This window comes from Piliocolobus tephrosceles, chromosome 20, assembly GCF_002776525.5.
Source record: "Piliocolobus tephrosceles isolate RC106 chromosome 20, ASM277652v3, whole genome shotgun sequence".
NCBI classification, from domain to species: domain Eukaryota; kingdom Metazoa; phylum Chordata; class Mammalia; order Primates; family Cercopithecidae; genus Piliocolobus; species Piliocolobus tephrosceles.
Window position 1 is genome coordinate 51,067,967 of NC_045453.1, and position 22,431 is coordinate 51,090,397.

Here is a 22,431-nt window from a genome sequence, read left to right on the forward strand (position 1 = left end):
ATAACCTACATTAGGGACCAGATTTCGCATTCAATCATCTATCTATTTTTCAAAGGTCAAATCTGCCTCCCACAAGATGATTTGCATCAAGTTTAGGCTGAGACAAATAATCACGTTTAGGCTGAGATAAATAATCACACCTGAGACAAAATATGATTTCATAAAAGGAAACCAAGATTGTTTTAAGCAATGGCAACATCCTCTACATTTATGTAAAGTTCCTATACCGTCAACTTTGAATGATAACACAAGTTTATAAGTGAAATGAAAAAATAAGACTCATTATTCTACTATAAAGTGTTTTAAATACCCAAATCTTATAAGTTAATTTGAAGTATATGTCTTTAATCTATTCTTGAATTAAACTTGAAGTATTTGGAGAGAGATGAAGACTTGTACTGTCATGAAGACTTCCGTTGTTCTATTAAAGAAAAACTGCAAAAAATTCTCACAAAAATAAATTGATTTTCAGAAGATGTGTAGCTAGCAAATATCCAAAACTGAAAGGTTTAATTTAAAAACACCATTTTATAGTCTATTCCTGTTATTAAAAGGCCTATCATTAATAAAATATAATTCTGTAAAACTTGTGCTTACTAATAATGGCAGCAAAGTTTATGACATCAAGGTTGTTGAATATTTCATGTTTGCGTAAGACTAGCTGCAGAAGGAAAAATATACTTTTGCAAGAACTAGATAGTTGGGTTAGTGACCATGACTTTATGAAAACAACACATGTATAAAGTGAAGGTTGTAATTTTACCCACAACTTTCTCCCTCTTTGACTGAATTCACATCATTGGGAACTTTTTGTTAAAAAAAAGAATAACTTATCTTTATACTCAGAAGAAAACCATGAAGTAAATATATCAGTCCATCAAACACTTCCTGAAAGTGTAATACATTAGAAATAGAGCGCATTTTAAATACTGAACTCATGACATTTACTCTATTATGTGGGCCATATCCTTTTGCTGTTTAGTGTTTTCCTAGCATTATGAGAGAGTTATGTGTATTTTCAATGGCCTTTTTCAACTAAATGGTTTTATTTACAAGGTGACCTTTAGAATAGGGAAATGACCATACCACAGATTGAACTATTCACATGTCACAGATACTCAGTGAGCCTGGGAGAGTTGACAGTTCCAGGGGACTTTAAGAAAGGATTTCAGTCTAACAAATAGAAATATATTCTTTGCTAAAAACACATCACAGCACATATCAGGAATTTTGTCAGTGTAATATGGAAAGTGCTAATGTCTGAGATATTATATTCAATTCAGTTATAATTCACAGCAAATTGTCAGTTTAAAAAGGTAGCAGTCATCCATGAAGCGTTTGTTAAAAATGGATAAACTTTCGACTTTGCGATTCAGAAATGATAAGAGAATTTTATATAGAGTTGGTTGTATAAGTCCCTGAACCATTAATCAATGCTTTTCAACACAACATCATTGTACTTAAGGCATAGATTTCTAAGACTCCTACAAAGAGGACATAGACATCTAACAGTGCTTTGTTGTTGAAGGCACATTGGATTTTCAATTTGATGTAACAATATGATTATCCTAGACTTTATAGCTGGTGACGCAGTGCCAAATGTAATACAGTGTAAAGATGGGCCAAGTACTAAACATTCTTTCAATTGCCATTAAAGCACTCTACCAGTTAAGTCACATGTCAGTACTCATTATTAGAGCCACTATAATGAGAAAGTTTATTGGCAAGCACTTTGGAAATCTATAGTACTTTAGAAAAATAAGATACTTCACAGGTTTTTAAAAATCCTTTGCCTTAATAATACTGTACATTTACAGTTCTGGATTTTCCTTTTCAGGCACTTTCCAATACTCAACCCAAGCCCTTTATAGCTGTCTCTTGGTGGTAGGTTAGGCTTTGGGATAAGAGGCCCTGGAGGTGTGGGAGGAGAGGGAGGAGAGATGACTTTCCAGAAGATCCTGTGGTGGCATTTGTCCAAAAAAAGGTGGAGAAGAAAAAGAAATGCTTCCTTTGAAAACTAAAGATAAGAAACTTAACGTTGTGACTGAGCAGAGCTCTATTTTAAAATATCTACTGTCGATACCTTGTAAAAAGATGAAACAATGCTTAGGCGTTCTCAGGAAGTTGGATAAAGGGGTTTCCCAACTCCTCCCCCATGACCCTGCCCCATATTTAGATATTAACAGTAACTTTGTTTCCCAAATCCAAACTACAGACCTTAATATTTATGCTTTATTTACTATCAATCTCTAGTTCAAAGGTCTTTTTAACTTTCTCACACACATAAAAAAATTCTCAAAGGATTTCACAACTGTTAAATTGATCTTCAAAATGGCAATTTTCAGTTTAGTGTAAAGAAATCAGAAGCAGATGGATTAATTTTGCCTTCAAATATATATGGTTTAAAATACTCTAGGAAAAAATAACCTATTTGTTCAAATGTGTTTACGTTTTGCTAAAAGATGTATATTTGATAAATATTTGAAAACCTGATGTCTTTCCATGCCAGATAATTACCCCCTCCCTCTACCATGGAAAATAATTTTTAAAAGAAACTACAGAAAATGCTAATATTTTAAAGCTTTTTATGTTTTAAAATTAAAAATATAAGTTTTAATCAAATATATTATATCTACATTGTACAGTAAAAACTGTTAGACATCCATGTTGAACCCAAGTTTAAGAGACATAAATCAAGAGATAAGCATCACACTACTCACTGTGTATCAATATGGCTAGAACTCAAATCCTACCTTTGAGGCAATTCTAATTTCACAGATTTTAAAAATATAGTCCATGTCTAAATCTTATCCATCTCTCGACCCCTAATTGTCAGAAGCATTTACAAACCAATTACTCCAAAATGTTGATCTGATTATGATTGTTAATTATTTCAAATTAGAAAAGTCATTAGAATTACTCAAGGCAGCTATTGTCATAGGAAAATAAAGAATTGATGCTCTCTCTGGATAATTCAGTCTAAGAACCACTTTTTAAAAAACATATATTCAAGAACTGAGGCAAATATGGTTGTCTCTGTGTAAGTAGATCTGGGGCTCAGTAAGACTTTGAAGACTGGCTTCACTGCTCCTACTACATTCAGGTATTCACAATAGAAAAAAAAAAAAAAACAATTAAAATCTGAAAGCACCTAGAGCAGTGGTTCTCCAACTTCCACGAGTAACAGAATTACCTCAAGAGCTAATACAGAAGACAGAGAACCAGGGTCTCTGAAATGAGATGAAGCCTAGGTCTTTAAGACTCACTGACCTAGGCCAGGCGCGGTGGCTCAAGCCTGTAATCCCAGTACTTTGGGAGGCTGAGACGGGTGGATCATCAGGTCAGGAGATCGAGACCATCCTGGCTAACCCGGTGAAACCTCGTCTCTACTAAAAAATTACAAAAAACTAGCCGGGCGAGGTGGCGGGCGCCTGTAGTCCCAGCTACTCGGGAGGCTGAGGCAGAGGAATGGCGTAAACCCGGGAGGCGGAGCTTGCAGTGAGCTGAAATCCGGCCACTGCACTGCAGCCTTGGCCACAGAGCCAGACTCCGTCTCAAAAAAAAAAAAAAAAAAAAAAAAAAGAATCACTGACCTAGAGTTGAAATTTATCCCCAGGTTTAAATCAGGTTCAAATATTTTATACATATTATCTGTAATGATATCCATATAAGAATTGAATATAAGAAGTGAAAAATTGTATCTATACTGATATCCACATAAGAACTGAATAATTGAAATAATTAATTTAGAAACAACCTGGGGATTTAACTGATCACAAACTTAGCAGGAGGTAATACTGCAGCATCTCTGCTCAGGAGAAGACAAAAATAATGGAGTTGTCTACCACAGTAAAAGACATCCAATATATATAAGAACTTAAAATCTGATACAGGAAATGGCTCATAACATTGAGTAAGGGATAGAATACTCAATAAACAATCTTGAGGAAACTAGCTTTTAGTGGAAGAATATATCACTTTAGAGCCACACTTTCCAGTATTGTATAAAATAAATTCCAGATGTATTTTTTAAAAATATATAAAAGAAATAAAGAAAAAAGTCAAAAGAATAGAAATATCGAAATACATGTGAATAAGATTGAGATGAAAAATAACCACAAAAACTCAAAAGACATGTTGTTGAAAGAATTAAAAACACTATTTTTAAAAACACCATTAGAAAAATTAAAGACCATCAATAAATAAAATAGGCGATGGGTTCCTATCCTTCCTTAATACCACCCCCTCCCCAAACTATCATTTTGTACTTTTTTTTTTCTGACAAACTTTCTGAAAGGGCAAGCTACTCTTTTTGACCTTACTTCTTTCAAACCCAAGCCTCAGAAAAGCCTCCTTTCTTCTTAGTCACACTCAAGAAGTGGTTCTTAAATATTAGCTTGCATAACAATCTCTAGGAGGGTTTCTACGACAGATCTTGGGCTTCAATTCCTGAATTTCTGACACGGTAAGTCTGGAATGGGCTTAAGATTCTGCATTTTTAACAGGCTTCTGGACGATGTTGACAAGTGTGTCACACTTTGAAAATCACTGTCTTACAGAATATTCTATCACTATTGTAACAGAGCTTTAGTCACTGATAAATCCTGTGGTCCAATTCCAATTTTCATTTCTTTTATTCTCTCAGCATAATTTGTCATACTTTTCTACCCCCTCCTTTTTGAAACTCTCTCCTCCCTGGGTTTCCATGGCACTGATTTTGAATTGTGTTTATGCACCTCAAAACTCTCACTTATATACCTGGTATAGAATTCCTTCTGGGATCTAAGCCCTGATTATTACATAGCCTTAGCTTTTATCACTTTCGCTTCCCAATCTTTATGCTATACTCACACTAGCTTTCCTCCAAAACTCGACAAGTGATATGGTATTATATCTCTGTTCCTTCGGATAGCTTATTTTTCCTCCTTCTCTGCCTAATACATTTTTTATTTACCCTTCCAACTCTGCTTACATGACAGTCCCATTGAGAGGGATCCTGCCAGATGAGGTTTGGTTTCTCTGACTTTTCCCAGCATTTTATAGATAACTTACAATAACATTCAATGCATTTAAGTCTAATTTTTTGTTGTTGATCAATCCCCTTAAAATATTAACTCAGGCCGGGCGCGGTGGCTCAAGCCTGTAATCCCAGCACTTTGGGAGGCCGAGACGGGCGGATCACGAGGTCAGGAGATCGAGACCATCCTGGCTAACACGGTGAAACCCCGTCTCTACTAAAAAATGCAAAAAAAAAAAAAACTAGCCGGGCGAGGTGGCGGGCGTCTGTAGTCCCAGCTACTAGGGAGGCTGAGGCAGGAGAATGGCGTAAACCCGGGAGGCGGAGCTTGCAGTGAGCCGAGATCCGGCCACTACACTCCAGCCTGGGCGACTGAGCAAGACTCCGTCTCAAAAAAAAATGAACTCATCCCAGCACTATTGCATATGCAAGAGCCTAGCACAGGGTTGACTCAAGGACATGCCAATGTTTATGGAATAAATCAATGGGCCAAAAGCACCAAGGCAGTAGTGGTAAGAATACATTGCTTAGATCCAATGTTTAGGGCAGAACTGTTTTCAGACTTACCCTGTTGCTGTGCTACAAAACACATTTCTGTAAACTGATTATAGGATCTGATCATCAGGCCATGACTGATTAACTCATTTTGCAATGTACCTGGCACAGCAATGCCCATAAGAAGGTATTTAATGAATTCATATGAGATGAGAATTAGACAATCTTTTCCTCTTAATTTGTTACCATATTCACACTATTAAATTCACATCAATATTAATTTCTAACAGACCAAAATGAGAAACTAGGAGGGTAAAATTAAGAGATACTTACAACTCAGATACATCACACATTTTGGAAAAGAAATTAATCTGATACAATTTTCTAGAAGAGCAATTCTATATAATTTTACAAAATGTTCAAAAAGTTGTTTCAAACATCCTAATCTTGAAGGAATTGAAACATATTTAATGGTTCCACAGAAGTATATAAAATAATAATAATTTTAAAATCTCAAATTTCTTCATAACTGATCTGTCTAAATTTTAAAAAACTTTCTGGAAGTGTCAGCTTAAAATACATGACACTTATTAATAAGAGAAGTTAATTAAAACTATTATATTGAAAAGAAATGACAAAGTTTCTGGGAAAACAGTAAAACAACATTTGAAGTTATACTGCAGATATAGAAATGAATTATTGTCCTTTAAAATGCAGACAAAAACTGTTTCCAAAATTTGGTTAGAGGAGTATTCTTGTAAACTATCACTTTTTTCCAAATATTTTTGTATTTATTGTGTTTTTTAAAAAAATAACGTTATGTATTAGACAAAAATGTTGATTCAAAAGCTCACATTTAAAGCTATTTTCATTTCGGTTAGGATCCAATTTGTAGCATTTGTTCTTTGGCATTCATTATTTACAAGATTTCAGAAAGATATCAGCATAGATAAGTGAGTAAATATTTTCATACCAACATGTTTAGAAGTTAATTTAGTTGGGAAACTTTGGGCTACTTCTATTATCAGGGAAACACATTCCTAATGCCAAAATAAGGATTTGAAAAGAACCCATCAGAAAACAAGCAAAGGATAGTTACACTCTGACAAATGACATATGGTCATATCTACTCACTTTTTAAAATATGGTGACATCTTCAATTTTTAATTCAAATGTTTTGGGTAGGGAGTTCCACACTGACTTCTCACACTGTACAAAATATCTTGCTGTGGTTACCTAGATATAAATGGAGAATACTTCTGTTCCTGTTCTTAATACTTGCTTCTATTTTCACAAGCTTAATGAACTTATTGAACAAAACTGACTTTTCTTAGTTACATTCCAGCATGCGGTAACTGAAGTTTATTTCCTGATTGTTTTTACATTTTTGTGGATCCATGAATCATTTAGATGCCATAACCCTAATTTTATGTTTGCTTTTAAATTTTTTTATTTATATTTTAAGTTCTGGGATACATGTGAAGAACTTGCAGGTTTGTTACATAGGTATATACGTGCTATGGTGGTTTGCTGCACCCATCAACCCATCATCTACGTTAGTTATTTCTCCTAATGCTATCCCTCCTCTATCCCCTCACCCACAAACAGGCCCCGGTGTGTGATGTTCCTCTCCCTGTGTCCATGTATTCTCATTGTTCCACTCCCAGTTATGAATGAGGACATGTGGTGTTTAGCTTTCTGTTCCTGTGTTAGTTTGCTGAGAATGATGGTTTCCAGCATCATCCTTGTCCCTGCAAAGGATGTGAACTCATCCCTTTTATGGCTGCATAGTATTTCATGGTGTATATGTGCCACATTTTCTTTATCCAGTCTATCATTGATGGACATTTGGGTTGGTTCCAAGTCTTTGCTATTGTGAATAGTGCTGCAATAAACATATGTGTGCATGTGTCTTTATAGTAGAATGATTTATAATCCTTTGGGTATATACCCAGTGATGGGATGGCAGGGTCAAATGGTATTTCTAGTTCTAGATCCTTGAGGAATTGCCACACTGTTTTCCACAATGGTTGGACTAATTTACACTCCCACCAACAGTGTAAAAGCATTTTTATTTCTCCACATCCTCTCCAGCATCTGTTGTTTTCTGACTCTTTAATGATCGCCATTCCAACTGGCATGAGATGGTATCTCATTGTGGTTTTGATTTGCATTTCTCTAATGATCAGTGATGATGAGCTTTTTTTCATATGTTCAGTGGCCGCATAAATGTCTTCCTCTGAGAAGTGTCTGTTCTTATCATTCACCTACTTTTTGATGGGGCTGTTTTTTTCTTGTAAATTTGTTAAAGTTCCTTGTAGATTCTGGATATTAGCCCTTTGTCAGATGGATAGATTGCAAAAATTTTCTCCCATTCTGTAGGTTGCCTGTTCATTCTGACGATAGTTTCTTTTGCTGTGCAGAAGCTTTTTCGTTTAATTAGAACCCATTTGTCAATTTTGGCTTTTGTTGCCATTGCTTTATTCATGAAGTCTTCACCCATGCCTATGTCCTGAATGATATTGCCTAGGTTTTCTTCTAGGGTTTTTATGGTTTTAGGTCTTAGGTTTAAATCTTTAATCCATTTTGAGTTAATTTTTGTAAAAGGTGTAAGGAAGGGGTTCAGTTTCAGTTTTCTGCATACGGCTAGCCAGTTTTCCCAAAACCATTTATTAAATAGAGAATCCTTTCCCCATTGTTTGTTTTTGTCAGGTTTGTCAAAGATCTTATGGTTGTAGATGTGTGGCATTATTTCTGAGGCCTCTGTTCTGTTCCATTGGTCTATACAGCTGTTTAAATTCTTTTAGTGTTGTCTTTCTCTCCATTGTATTTTTTTCTTCAGTTCTGTTTATTGATTATCTTTTCTTAATGGTCCTAGTTGTTTTTACTGGCTGCACCCACTGTCTATCCCAGACTCACCCACCTCTGCATGTTTATTTGGTTAGACTCTCAAAAAGACCAAATAATCAAGCAAGAAAACTGAATTCTCTCACTTTCACTTCTTTGAGGGATTGCCATAGTTTGGATGTTTGTTCCCCTAAACCTCATGTTTAAATTTGATCTCCAGTGTTGGAAGTGAGGCCTACATGAGGCGGGGGAGGATTTGAGTCATGGGAGAGGATCCCTCATGAATGGCTTGTTGCTGTCCTCTGGATATTGAGTGAGTTCTCACTCTATTCGTTCCTAAGAGAGTTGGTTGTAAACAAGAGCCTGGCACCTCCCCCTTTCTCTTGCTTTCTCTTTTGTTATGTTATCTCTGCACACACATGGGCTCCGCTTTACCTTCCGCCATGAATGCAAGCAGCTTGAGGTTCTCATCAGATGTGAGTGCGGAGTGCCATGCTTATTGCATAGTTTGCAGAACCATGAGCCAAATAATCTTCTTTTCTGTATAAATTTCCCAGCTTCAGGTACCCCTTTATAGCAACACCAATGAACTAAGACATTCAGTGTCTCTTAAGAAATTCACCTACAGAAAACCAAGTCTTTCCATGGGCTTCTTGTTTCCCAAGCAAGAAATTGAGTAAGAGTTCCGTTGATTCTGTGGGTAACTTTGTTCTCTGTTAACTCTCTTATGACTCTACAGACCTCAGGATCCCCCTTCTATCCACGTTAGCTGGGAAACACTAGAGATTTGTGTTTGTTCCTTGCCCCCATCACACCCATATTTTATTGATATGTGGCAGCTAAACCAGAAAAAGGGATTGCCAGAGGGGAAGGCCTGGAGGCTGTGTTCTATCTAGTGACTTTCAATAACTGCTAATTTGTCAAAAATTACCCCCACCTCCCTTTATCTGGCATCGGCTACACACATATTGCCCTGTCTACACTCCAAGACCATCTGCACTGACTTTGATCATTAAGTCACTCTTTAGCCTTGTCTCTTGTCATTCTTAGCAACTGTTCCATGGTAAATTGATAAACAAATATGTCTCATTATTGTCTGTTTAATGATATGAGTGTAAATGTCAGCCAGCATTACTTTATTTCCTCCAAGAAAATTTTAAATGGCCAGACTTTTAGTGCTTAACAAATTTCTTTTATCTCATTATTTAAACCCTTGCTGCAGCATCAGCTTGTGCTGGTCCCTTGTGCTAACCCAGTAATAGTGCCTACATCTTTTTTTTTTTTTCTGGAAGCCCTTTTAAAATTGTATTTCCCAAAGTGATTTTTTGCTGATTCTAGTGTATCTTCCTGGCTTCAAATATTTGGCAATGTATTTCCTTTCTCCTGTGGCCTTAGCAGTGCTTCTCAAGCTATGCTCCAAATGAACACATATTTAAGGTGCTAATTTAAAATGCATTAGACCATGATCTGGCCCACTGACGTGAGCTGGATTGAGAATCTCTAAAGACAAAGAAAAAGGATCTTTCTTGTAGTAAACAGGGCCAGTAAATCTCATATACTTCAATGCCAGTTAAAAACTACCTTTAGGAAATCAATAGGCAGCATACCTGGAATTGTCTTTCTTGGGCAGTTGCTGTTCTCTTGCTTGCTGATTCTTTCATCCTTTCTCCTTTTCCCATCAACTCACAAGAAATAAACTCACAATGGTTTTCCAAAAATAGTAAATAATAAATAAAGTTGCATCTTTGCTCATTTTCTTCCATGCACCATTCATCCGTTTCTACTTCTTACCTTATAGTTTTCAATTTTTCTCTTCTTTTATTACTCGTTACATACATACTCTGTGAATTTCTCTCTGATCTCCCAGGTTCACGTGGCCACAGGGTTTACAATAAGGCCCATGGCAGTTGGTGAGGATTACCTCATTTCACAGCAAGAGAAAATGGATTCAGGTAGATGAATTGCTGAAAAATCAGCCAATTGGCTTTTATCAAAAGAAAATCTGACTGCACGAACATCTCATTTTGTTTATTTTATATCCTATAAACCTCTGAATCAGGAATATCACCATCACCTGGGAGCTTGTTATAAATGCAGAATCTCTGGCCTCACTCCAGACCCACTGAATTAGACCTAGATTTTAATAAGACTCCCCATGAGAACAATAATTGTGCACATATAAAAGTTTGAGAAGGATTTATAATACATAGCACCATCAAGGTTAACAGAATTAAATCATCTGTTTGTGGACAAATTAACAAAATTTAAACAAAGACAAGGATTTTTATTTGTATCGGGTTCCAATAATTGAATAAGGATGCAATTATCTTTGATATGCTGTAGCTGAAGCTGCTATGTTTCAATTCAGCAGGTTGAAACATCTTTTTAATTATGTTGAAATATATACAGAAAATATTTTCACTTTAAAGTGATATTAATCACTTTGATGAGTGCTTTTCCCAGGTCTAACTCTCGAATTGACTGAATCTATAATGAAAGGCAGTTATGGTAATTTGGAGTTAGGATATTAATTATTAAACTTAATAATGAAAGGATCTTAACAGTTGTACAAATCCAGATTCCTCTTTTTTTTTTTTTTTTTTTTTGAGACAGAGTCTCACTCTGTCACCCAGCCTGGAGTGCAGTGGCATGATCTCAGCTCACTGTAACCTCTGCCTCCTGGGTTCAAGTGATCCTCGTGCCTCAGCCTCCCAAGTAGCTGGGATTACAGGCACCCACCACCACTCCCAGCTAATTTTTGTATTTTTAGTAGAGACAGCGTTTTACCATGTTAGGCAGTCTGGTTTTGAATTCCTGGTCTCAGGTGATCCACCTGCCTTAGCCTCCCAAAGTGTTGGAATTGCAGACATGAGCCACCCCAGATTCCTCATTTTTTTATTGTGGGAACTCTTTATTGGATTCCTGATTCTTCTATTCAACCCTCTAGCAGCAATATGTTCCTAGATAGCCTCTGACAGGTCACACCAAACCTCTTACCTTGAGCTCATCATACGGTCCCGCCTCGCCTTTCTTCTGCCCTTTGGTGCCATTATAAACCAGGTCACTCAAGTCAAAATAGGAGGCTCATCCTCCAGTTTCTTCTTTCACCCTCTAGCAATCAAATCAGCTACCAACCCCTTTATACTTCAGCCCATACATATCTGTAGATTTTGTCCCTTTGATACATTTCCAGTGTTCACGTGGATTATCACAACCTCTCCCTAAGAGGTCTGCCAGTCTCCAGCCTTTTATTCCTCCAAAACACCATTATCACATTACTGTCCAAACCTTTCACCTTTCCTCTCCTCCTCCTCCTCCTTCTCCTCCTCCTCCTCCCTCTTCTTCCTCTTTAGAGAAAAGTCTTGCTCTGTCACTGGCTGGAGTGAAGTCATGCCATTATGTCACACTGTAACCTTGATTCCTGTGCTCAAGTTATCCTCCCATCTAAGCCTCCCTCATAGCTGAAACTACAGGCATGAGTCACCATGCCTGGCTAACTTTTAAATTTTTTGCACAGACGGGAGTCTCATTATGTTGCCCAGGCTGGCCTTGAACTCCTCAGCTCAAGTTGTCTTCCTGCCCTGGCCTCCCAAAGTGCTAAGTTTACAAGATAGCTTAAGTCTGCTGGGACCGGCTGCAGTGGGTCACACCTCAACCTACCGTATGTCTCTTCTAAGATACCTCCTTCACTTAGAATACTGATGAAGCTCGTAGTTGACACTATTGATGCTCCACCCCACATCCATCTGATCCATCTCTGTTTTTATCTGAGTGTGGGAGAGTACCCACAACAAGCTGACACCTCTTCTCTCTGCAGGCACTGTGTCCTCTACTTGCTGCCTGAAGGCTTTCCCCAGGTCTCTCTTTCCACTGGGTAGGGGAATCTTGAATAGCCTCATGTAGCAGAAGCTTGGAAAAGCCAGTGATTACCCAGTGATTAAATGCTTCATGGGTACACCAATAAGGGAAGTAAGTCAGTGCAAAGTAAGCCAACAGTTTACTAGCGCTTAGTGAGCAATTCTGGGATGCATTCTACATGGTTCTTTCAAATAGTCTCCAATAGGATCAAGCACTTCTTGCCCACTGTGCCCACACTCTTTATGGGCATTTCTCTCTTCCCTGTCTCACTTCCTCACTCTCTCATATGTCCTTCCTGAAATCACCTCTCAAAGTATAAAAAAAAATGTATGTGTGTGTATGTGTAGACCTGTCTATGTATATGTGTATGTGTTTGTTTATAAATTATATACAAATACTAGTATATCATACATATGTATCACATAGTCTTCTTGATCATTTCTAATTTTCTGCTTTTTTGGACCTACTTCTTGCCGTACTTGTTAATTTCATTGTTTATAACATCACGATATGATTAATGAAGAAATTACCCTAAGAGTGGGATAAAAGTCAGTGTACCGGCACTGCTGTTTTCTTATCATTGCTTCATTGGTATTCTCTTCATGATCATGGTTCTTTGCAGAAATCCTTTTCAAAGCATTTGTCTAATTTGTGAGAAGAAGTTCAATGAAAACCAATAATTAAATCAAAGTTTCCACCTAACCAAGTGCACTTAACCAACAACACATCAAAATAGGCTCTGTGGGTGAATACGGAAGGTGTTTCTCGTGGCCACATCATCCTGGGATTCTCTCACCCTTTCCACAAGCTCCCTGTTAGTCATATGTGGCACCTAACTCTGGGGTGCCTCAACTGAAGAAAAGTGCTGTAGTTCAGCCATATATTACATAGTTGTCAGACTCAATTTCTTTCCTTTTAAGATCAAAAATAGATATTTAAGAAATTCCACTTAGGATAACATTGACTTAGACTCTGAGTTCCAGAAAAATAAAACTTAAACTCTATAGAATGACTCTGAGGCTATTCACGATTTGTCTTCTGCTTATGATATACACCTTTATCTGGACTCGCCAGTTTACCCATCCTGTGCTCCAACATCACAGACTTGCTTAAATTTATGAAGTCACCCTTGCTCTTTCATGTCATTGAGCCTTTGTAAATGCTCTCTCTGTGTCCATTTCAATCTTTTGTCTACCAATAGTCACAGGATTCACCACCCTCTACAGCAAATGCATCTGGTGCTTCTGCCCCTACCCATGGCTCAATGCCCAGGGCAGCTGAATATGCATTGGAGATTTCCAAGTGAATTCAGACCTACCTATTCCCCACGTGGTCCAACCTCAAGCATGCAAGCATGTGTCTTTTATCTCTCTGCCCCAGGATATTCCCTAATGCTGGCTTTCAGGTATATGCACAGCCCCTAGAGGAAACTCTCCAACAATGGGGATGGCAGCCAGTGGAAAGCACTCCAGTTTTCTGTCTTTCATGTGAACAGTTCTGGAAGGAATTATGTCCATTTCTCAGGAAGTCCTGGTGGAATCAAGTCCCACTGCCTACAGAGGAAACCTAGACAAGACACCTTTACATTGTCCTTTCCTCTTCCCTGTCTTACCTGCAGTCATTAATATTTGGGACCCACTGCCAAATAATTCAACTTGCACTCAACTCCTTTCCTTGGTTCTGCTTTCAGTAGAACACAAACTGAGAAACTGAATTGCCTTTCTTTTGTAAAACTATCCCTGGGGCCTTCAAGTTCCCTCCTTCCATCCCCGCAAATAGACTGAGGTATTTTGGGGGATTTTTTGCCACCATCCCAACTTTGTGTATGTCTTAACTTGATGAGTCACTACAAACAGACATAAGTGTTGGTTATCACATGCATTCTCAGGCCTCTTATCCAGCCCCCTACAAAGCTGACCATGTAGAATATCACACGTGCTTGCCCATTTCTGTTCCCCTTGGCTCCTCTGCCACTCATCTGATGTGGCATGCTGGGGACCTTGATGTCACAGTGCGTCCTGGGCACTGTGGGTTCCGCTGACACTGACATTGACCCAAGTCTACCCCTCCAGGCACAGCTGCACTGCCAGGCTTAGTGCTCTTTCACATTGCTTGCCAGGCAGAGCAGTCCTGGCTGGTACCCATGGCTGGTCCCCAAAGCATCTTCCTCACTCAATGGACCTACAGGATGCCACAGCACCAAGACAGGGGATTGCTTAAGCCCCATAAGTTCTTCCCATTTGGCAAAAAAGTTGCTCAGCTTTAATTTCTCTAACACATTCTCATTTGTTCTAAGAGTTAGACAAGGGCTGTGTTTGTTCAATAGCTACTCTTGTCTGTTTACAATCACAACTCTCCTTAATGTCCTTAAATGACATACTTTCTCACAAAGATAAATTCAGTATTGCCCCCAACCCACCTTCACCCCCAATAACCTGTGTGGCTCAGTCAAGTCACTTAACTTCTCCAAACCTTGGGATTCATTTGTAAAATGAGAATAGTTGTCTGCTTACTAGAAGACAATGGACACAATTAGATTGTCTCTTGAATTTTCTTAGAACTCTTGGCTAAGGTATATGATTATCATCACTTAACTGAATAGCTTCAAGCTATTATTCTAGTGTTATATCACACACATGCAATCTTCTATTGACTAATTCAAGAGAAGATAGACTTCCCTTGTCTAATTCCCATTCTTAACTAGTGCTGCCATTCTTTGAAGGATATTTCAGCTAAATGCCTAAGATAGATGCATGAATATAATTGCTGACATCGATTTATTCCCCAAAAAAACCTATCACAATGGTGCAAGTACATAGCTCCTAATAAAGGATGTGACAATTACGGATATAAATTCAGGCCTTGGCAGGCATGCCAGAGTTAGAGCATCCTCGTATTTAGACATCAAACAAGACTTCCCCGTTGTACAAAGCAAAGGAAGAGGAAAACATAGACCACTCAGCATGACTGCACTGGCTCCAGCAGGTCAGGAGGCTGCTTCTTCAGAGGATGAAAATACTCTGTGCTTCCTGTGTTTCAGGAAGAACCTGGATCCATCTTGGCAGCATAAAGCTCTGTGGTGCTTAAAAACAAGCATGTCTCATATCCACATCATCAGTTCTGAGACTGGGGAAAAGACAAAATCCTTGGATTCGAATAGGAAAAAGAGATATCAAGAAAATTAAATCCTGACTATTAAAATATTAAAAGTTAGGGAGCAGGATTTAAGGTGTTTCATTTATTGATCCTGGTTTATTTACTCTTCCTGGTTCATTTACTCGTCTGGGTTTATTTACTCTTCCTCATTCCTTTACTCATTCATGTTTTGGGATCCTTTTGCTCTCAAATCATGGGGAATAGAAAGGCTTATTCTAAACTTGAATTCAGGGCTAAAACTTTTGTTTAACAGAATGGTTTTGTGTTCAGTTTACTTTGAAGGAGATGGTCAGCATATAACAATAAAGCACAAAAGAAATTCTAAAATAATAAAGATAGGGATTTGATAGGGTAGAATAATAATTATTTACTTACACATTTTTACTGCAAACATTTCAAATATACCAAATAAATGTAAAACGAACCACCACGCTCTATGTCTTCACAGCCTCAACAATTATCAGCCCAGTGTGAATGGTAGATAGTTAGGCCATACATAGCTTAGCCAAGCCTGACAGAAACGTGTTTGGTATTTTTTAGCTTATGGCTTTTTTTCCTGCCCTTTGTAGCCACTATAAATGCACTAAAGGGAAAAATGGGCCAAAGTTACGTGAGTGTGTGGGTGTTTTCCCATGCAGTCTATTTGTTTATTCACATAGTCCAGTCCCCAGGGAAATTAAAAAAAAGAATAATAATAAGTTAGTTTCACTGTAGAAGATCCAAAGAACTCAACATTTTATAAGCTTTGGGTCATTAATCCTTATAGCTATTTCCCTATTATGTCAATAAGTGGGAAGTGTTATTATCCCCATTTCACAGATGAAGAAACTGAGGACTTTCATAATTACATGTCTCATTCAGAGCCAAATTGTGCTGGCAAGAAAATCAAGGACTTCCAATAAAGTCCATTTATTTCACCTTTAGAACCAGCACTGTCCAATACAAATATGACATTAACAACATATGTGATTTTCCAGTAGATATAATAATAATAATAATAATAATAATAATAATAATAATAATAATAATAATAAACAGGTGAATGCTTATTAATAATATGCCTGAAAACCAATATATCAGAAAGATTATTGCAATGAGTAAGAATTTTTAAAAATTATTCATTATTGAGATTCATTATTGAGATACAGCATATCTCAATTTGGACTTGCCACAGTTCAAGTGTCCTATAGCCAGGTGTGGCCAGTGGCTCCCATCATGGGCAGCACAGCCATAGATTACATGTTCTCTTCTCATAAGGCCATACTTTCTCCCACTAGATAGTGTTGCCAGGACATGCCCCTGCCTTTTGCTACCTGTTTGAGATGCCTTTGATTTTGCTTTAATATTATTTTGATTTGGGCTAATGAAACAAGCCCAAATTACAGATATGGATTAAAGTCATTGGAAAGTAACGTAAAGTCCAACTCTAGGAAAAAAAGGACAAAACAATCGAACAAACAGAAACAACTCACACATATACAAAAAGAATATAAGGCAAATTGAATTCAACTTTCTCCAGTTGAAAGAGTTTTGTAAAACTGGGAATGAACCTCTGATTAGCAAGCAAATAAACTTGTTCTTGTATGAAAGTTATGAAGCTATGATTTTTGGCATCAGTTAATAGGCTAATATTAAAAAAACCTTTTTCTGTTGACAGTTCAATAAATTACACAAGTTATAAAAGAGACATAGTTACAGAATAACACGATGGGGGGAGTGTAACTTACATTTGTCTCAGTCCTTAATGTCTATACAAACAGGGAGATATTTGTATTTATGTAATTAGAGCATACTTGAATTCCTCCATGGGCGTTGGAGAGTTGACTTTCATGTACCACACAAAACCAAAATCAGATTCATCTGAATCTCTAATTTATGTCACTGGAGGTTCCTACATTTGCTGGTGCCGTCAAACAAAAGATCTAAAGTCTCAAAGTATTTCACCAAACCCCAAATCCATGACAATCTAAATAAGGCTGAACATCCACGTTAGAGGTGGATAGTGCCACATTTCCACAATAAAAAAAATGTGAGTACAGCCTGCATTCCACAAGTGTGGGGAACCATGGCTTGAAGTGAGACAAGTCAAGTTTGCAATAATCAAAAACATATGACTTATTAGTGAGTGAATGTAGGGTTAAGGAAACCATTACACAACAAGAAATTAAAGGCTTACAAGGTAAAGCCAATCACACGTTTAGAACTATGTGTGATGGCAAGCCATCAAAGTAACTAAATATTAGGACATACATTAAAATCTTCAATTATTTCAGAGAACTTTCTGATAGGGGAAAGAGTCTGAACCAAAGACATGTGATTGATGTTTGCTATGGTTTAAATATTTGTCCCCTCTGAAGCTCATGTTGAAACTTAATCCCCAATGTGGCAGTACTGAGAAGTGTGCCCTTTAAGAGGGGATTGCATCATGAGGCCTCTGCTTTATAGAATGGGTTAATCCATTCATGAATTAATGGGTTAAAGGATTAATGGGATATCCCAGGGGTAGGACAGGTAGCTTTGTAAGAAGAGAAAGAGAGACCTGAGCTAACACACTCCATCACCTTACCATGTGATGCCCTGTACCACTTCAGACTTCTGCAGCGAGTCCCCACCAGCAAGAAGGACCTAATCAAATGCAGTCCCTCAGTTTCAGACTTCTCAGCCTCCATAACTGTAAGAAATAAATTCCTCTTTAAAACTACATTACCCAGTTTCAGATATTATGTTATAAGCAAGAGAAAATGAACTAAGACAATATGATACGTGAAAGAGGTGGCCAATTTAGAAGCATTGCTCCTATAAATGTATTATAATAAAACTCAGTAAAGGTATTTCACCATATTTATATATCTATCTATCAATCCATTTTATCTACCTATGAATGTTTATTCCCAAGGAAATAAATCATAAAAATAAACTAGAAGGCAAATGAATAGTAAAGGAAAAATAATAATATACATTAGTAAAAACAAAAAAAAAGCCCCATTTGTTGAATAAAGGCCCATTTGAGAGACAAATATTCAAAAGAGCCTTATTTGGGAGAAGACTATTTTTTAAATTGATCATACACTCCTTTTATTAAAAATACTTTTGGAAAAATAGCTCCAGAAATTTATAAATCTATATGAAAGTTCTGGTACTGAACTATATAACTACACACTTACTTGAAAGTTCCCATCAAAGGCTGAAGCAAGGATTTTACAAGTTTGTTTCCAGGATTCAATCACATATCATCACTTTGGTTCTAATTCCTCAGACTGCTCCCAAAAACCTTCTTCCTAAGTGAAGAACTTCTTGTTCCAAACCAATTTTTTGGAATTTACAAGAATTCTAGCATGCAGTGGAATACATATACATACCCAAAAGAAGCATGAAAAACATGCATTTGCCCACACTGTCCATGAACCTGAATAGATCATTAAGCCAAGTAGTGAATGCCAATGAAAACATAAACTCTCCTAGGAGAGCATCAGCCAGTGAGACAAAGAATACATGATTTTTACCTATGTCATTCGTGCTTTCCTCTCAGAAAATTAGATCATCCAAGCTTTAAAACGGTCTCTGTGGGAATTTCTCTGACTCTCATTTGGACAAACTCTGGCACCTCAGCGACTATCTTAGAAAGCACTTGATATATAACTTCACAATTAAAGATTGCTCCTTTCCAGATTAACACACTAGGAAGAGTAATAAATTACCACATCATCAGGTTATGCATTTAACATTTAACAGGTTATGTTTGATTGTGCCTTGTTAAAAAAAAAAAAGAAAGAAACATGTAATACTTACTTAGCATTTTGTCATTGTAAACCAGTTCATTGTTTTCTTTGGGCACAGATGTAAGTATAAGGGTTTGCACATTTTAAAGCATTCTGTACTTACTAGGTATATGGAATCTGACAATGACAAATTAAAGATTTCTAAATGGGAAATAAATTTTCCACCAATGAAAATTTTGCTTCCATAGGAGCTTCCTTTTTTTTCAAAGACATTTCATAATCTGAGGATGAGAAGTAAAGGGGTCATTTGATGAGGTCAGGATATCAAACAGACAGGCTCTCTAACCCTTAGGCAGTTTGCTTGGTGGCCCAACATCACATCTGGGATGCAAATCTCCCTCCAGTATAACCCATATTCGGGCCACTAGGTTTACACAAAGAGACCGCCCAGCTGCTAGCTGGTAAAAGGCTCCCAGGGTCTCACACAGCCCCTGAGAGCTGCGTAATTCAGTACAGAACCCGTCTATGCAATTACATGTCCCTGTAGATTACAGTGTAATTACACTGAGGAGACAGAAAAATAATTGCTTGTAACTTACACTGTGGTTGAGAAGGCATAAATAATCACGTATGCACGATGTAATGATGTGTGATCACTTAGCCACTACTGTGTCACAGCTACCACATGTTTAGAAGACCAGCAGTGACCATAGAAGAAAAAAGCACTAGTGGGTTATTTGCAAACTGAAATGTAAAGGCAGCTACACCTTGCTTTTCCAGAGGACTGCCTTGGGAAAAATTTTATAAGACTCCCAGCCTGCATTCTCATCAGGAATAAAAAGTGAGTACTGTGTGAAGTGTTGCTTGATTTGCACATTTTAATTTGGCTTGTGTCATCTGACCCTTATTTCCCACTCCCTGATATTCGATCTCTAGAAAGATATAGATAAAACTATGCAAGCTGTTAAAAATTCAACCTGATGCAGAATTGATATCTGAGAGATTATTCTTAATTTTTAAACCATTTACATGCTTAATTCATAGTGTCCTAGATATTATTTGCTATGATTAAATCTTAATTCATGGCAGCAGCAATTCCTTAGACTCATTTATTTGTTTAAATAAAGAAAAGAAATATTCTATTTCCAAACAACAACATACAGTTTTAAGGTGCCTTGTTTTATATATATATGGATATTATGCATAATTCACAAACAACTACAAATTAATTTATATAAAAATAAAGTTAAAAAAAAGTACATCTTTGTATATTTTCTTCCAGATTTAAGAGTAATCTCTTTGCATCAGCAAATCTTGACCAATAATTGATGACGTTTGGGAATAATTCCAGCATTAAATTAGGAAAAGCTTTAGAATTTTAAAGTACATTTTGAAAAGATATTAAATTTATTCTTTAAAAAATAATGACTTTTCTTTCCATTGGAGAAAACAATCTTTTTTTTTTTTTTTTTTTTTTTTTTTTTTTTTTGAGACAGCATCTCACTCTGTGGCAGGGCTAGAATGCAGTGGTGTGATTGTAGCTCACTGCAGCCTCAGTCTCCCAGGTTCAAGAGATCCTCTTGCCTCAGCTTTGTTAGCAGCTGGGACTACAAGCACGTGCTACCATGCCTAGCAAATTGTTTCAATTTTTAGTAGAGACAAGGTCTCATATATTGCCCAGGCTAGTCTTGAACTCCTAAGCTCAGGCTATTCTCCCAACTCAGCCTTCCAAAGCGCTGGGATTACAGGCATAAGCCACCATGCCTGGACAAAAACAACATTCTAATATTTTAGAAGTGATAATAAAAATATCTACAAAAAAATAAGCTCTCTTTCTAATGGAGGCTGGTAGAGAAAACAAATGTCAATGAGAATAATAGCTTATATTAAGAAGAAAACACTGTCAAAACTCGTTTCAAAGGTGCATAGTTGGAAAGAATTTTTTTAAATAGCCATAAACAAAAGCCAAACATCTTAAGGTATTATTTAATGTAGAAATCTGTGTCCTTTTTTATGCCGTAAGTCTTTTGGCAAACTGTTGAAGCCTAAGACCCTTCACGAAAATAATATTTTCTCAAGCATAAGATAAGATACATAGGAATTCTAAGAAGGTCTATTCTTTAAATGCAATTTTAAAAAACATATTTGTGTGATGTAGTAAAAAGAATATCTTAAATTAGTAAATTAATGAGTACCTAATAAGTTTAAGTGAATCTGTTAACTACCATGCTATTGCAACAACTGTCACTCAATATGAAGATACCTTTGTCCTGGTACTGCGGTTTGTGTTCACTTTCATTACTGAAAGAAATGTTCTATTTGGGATGAACATTGTGAAATAAAATTTATAAGAGGGCATTGGTTTGGACCGAGCTGCTAAGCACACCAGACCAAACCAAAATGGAGCTACTATGCTAAAGTTCCACTCCACCCAACCAAAACAATGTTGTTTATTTGTCCTTACAAAAAATCAGGAGAAAGAGAGATCATTGCCAAGTCCCCCAATAGGCCAGCTTTAGCAGGCATAATAATGAAGTCCTGTCTGCTTTAACCTGCACAAAGAAAGTAATTTTGAAATGACCAATCCACTTTTTGTTCTCTGTTTCTGCTTTCCTGTACAAAGCCAGCCTCCTCTGTTTAACTCCTAGAAATACTCCTTCTATTTTATAGGATAAGGTGTTGCTTGATTCTAGAATCAGAAAAAGAAAACAATTGAAATCTCTAAACTAAATTTGTTGTAATTTTGTCTTTTAGCAGAATAAAAGTGTAATTTTTTCCCATCTTAATCCACAGATCCCCTGGATTCTATTCATAGATTCTGGGAAGGTGGGCACTGGGAAGCAGGGTTGGGAGAGTGAGGCTGTTGTTGCTAGGTTAAAGGCCCCTGATTTCATACTGGCTTCTAAAAGATATTAAATGCATAATTGTTTATGTTGTCATTTCATTCTTACCATCCCTGGGATTGAAAGAAAGGGCAAAACTACTTATTTGTTTAAGAAAGATATTAGGCATGAAAAAAAAACATGACTAAATGATCAATCAATAGAACACTTCTGTAATTCAAAGAAAAGTGTTACCTGACATGGAAAGCCTATTTTTCACTATCATAAATTGTAGATTAGGTGACAAAGTAATGACTTACTTTTTTCATCACACTTCCATTCTCCTGTTTACAAAACAAGGAAGTTGGGCTAGATGACCCTTATTTGATAAACTAATCTTAAATCTATGCTAATTTGAAACTAAGACTGCCATGAAATCATTCCCCAATTCCTACATTCCCTGTACCATCAGTCTGTTTCTTTAAACACATTTGTGGGGTTTTTTTCTACTTTCCAA